This window comes from Petromyzon marinus, chromosome 55, assembly GCF_048934315.1.
Source record: "Petromyzon marinus isolate PM22_M1 ecotype Great Lakes invasive population chromosome 55, UKy_Petmar_22M1.pri1.0, whole genome shotgun sequence".
Classification (NCBI taxonomy): Eukaryota; Metazoa; Chordata; class Hyperoartia; order Petromyzontiformes; family Petromyzontidae; genus Petromyzon; species Petromyzon marinus.
In genome coordinates this window covers 8,403,293-8,405,199 of record NC_133721.1, presented here as the reverse complement: position 1 = coordinate 8,405,199, position 1,907 = coordinate 8,403,293, and the positions used below count along the sequence as shown (strand labels likewise).

General features: G+C 41.9%; 1 non-coding gene across 1 annotated transcript; it reads left to right on the top strand.

Annotated features, from left to right (window-relative positions):
- Window positions 1–462: 462 nt before the first annotated feature.
- Window positions 463–587, top strand: LOC116954634 (U6atac minor spliceosomal RNA). Its single transcript, XR_004404731.1, has one exon. It is a non-coding gene; the product is annotated as a U6atac minor spliceosomal RNA (small nuclear RNA).
- Window positions 588–1,907: the final 1,320 nt, after the last annotated feature.

Below are 1,907 nucleotides of genomic sequence, written 5' to 3'. Positions count from 1 at the left end.
AGTAACTGCTTCACCTTTAATAACGATTTCATAAATGCCGTGTATAATAGGTGGATACGAAAACATTTTACTAACGTATTTCATATTTTCTTTAATTGTTTTTGCACTCAATATACAGAAAGTGGTTGCCACAAATTAACCATGCTAATTTGCAGATATCGTCAAGGATCATAAACCATCACGCAAACTGCGATTTTCCTCGCAGGAGCTTTTGGATAACCATAAAACAAAAACGGCCACCGCATCACGCGCTTTCAAATGCGCTTTTGCGGCCGTCTGGAACGCTCTTCCTTCCAATACCAGGAAGCCACTGGAGCTATGCACTTTAAAATCATCTATGTTGAAAACTCATTTCTGTAGAACTGCTTTTGTGTTAAATTTTTGATCCTTCACCCCCCACCCCCTCACTTCTGATGAGCACGGTTGGATACGTACAGTGCAAAAGAAGTTCAACATACATACGTGTTGTATAAAAGGAGAGGTTCGCACCCACCTTGATAAGGACGGAAGAGGCACTTGTGGTCTTTGCACAAAATATATTTTTTAAGGCATGGCCACCTACTTTGTGGCATTAAACTATGTTTTTTTCAAAGTAAATGTTATAATGTATTGTCTAGAATTGTTATTATATTTGTTTTGCTGCCTTTCCCAGGCCAACATTTGATGTTGACAAATCTATGAAAATTGCATATACCAGTGAAATCTGAACTTCCATACTATATCTATATTTATTTTGTATTTACTTGCTTAACTTTTCTCTATCTTACTCTGGTATCCTTTCTTGTATTCTGTGGTTGTTGTTGTAACTTGTTGACCCACCCCTACTGGACATCTTTGAAAAATTGCTTCATAGCCTTATCAGATTCCTCCTGCAGTACCATGGATAGCAGGTCTCAGCCATGAAGGCTGCAACCAAGAAATTATAAATAACATTGACTCGACTTGACTCATACAATAACACTGACGGTGTTGAAAACAAGATACGTGTGGCTCTCCAATGTGTGCCTTAGAATTGTATTACTGTGCATTGTGCCCGAGATGTTGCTTCGTGTGTCCGGGAACTTCTTCGGTGAACGGGATTGTCAGCACGTGGAAACGAAACGTCAGGCATTGCGCGACAAACCACACACACGCGGTACAGCCCCGGAAACAATATTAGATAGCGAAATATATGCAGTACAGCAACGCACATCCACGCAGCAGAACAATGCGTAAAACCACACATGCCTTATTCTTTTTCCTATGCCTGGGAAAGCGGTTATAGTTTGATTTTGAGGTTAACAAAGCATTCAACATATGTGTGTATCTACATGGATGTGGAACTTCTTTCGCACCGTATGTAGCCAACCGTGCTAATCAGAGGTGCGGGGGAAAGTCTACAAACTAAATACCAAACACCAAGTTTGAAATAAATCCGTTTTCCATCTAGATTTAAAAGTCCATAGCTCCAGTGGCTTCCTAATATCGGAAGGAAGAGCGTTCCAGACGGCCACATCACCCCCATCACAATCATTGACGTCAACATACCACACTTCATCATCATGCAGGTACCTCCTCAACATTACCACCATCAACATCATTACCACCACCACCATCATATGTGTATGTATGTTGAACTTATGTTGCATCGTACGTAGCCAACCATGCTCATTGGAGGTGCGGGTGAGACGGAGTGAATGGTTGTGATGCCACCTGGGAATGGATCTCTCCCACCTGTGATCGAGCGCTTTGCAGGCGAGATAATTTGGTGGATCAACACATACTCTATTGTTGCTGTTGGAGCTCCAGAACTCGTTCGGCTGCAAGGTGGCTAGGAGATGACAGTCCAGAAAACGTTATTGAATTTCTCTGCATCCATCCGGTGTGCAGATAGTTTGATCGCTATATCATCGTAGACGTGGGGTTTT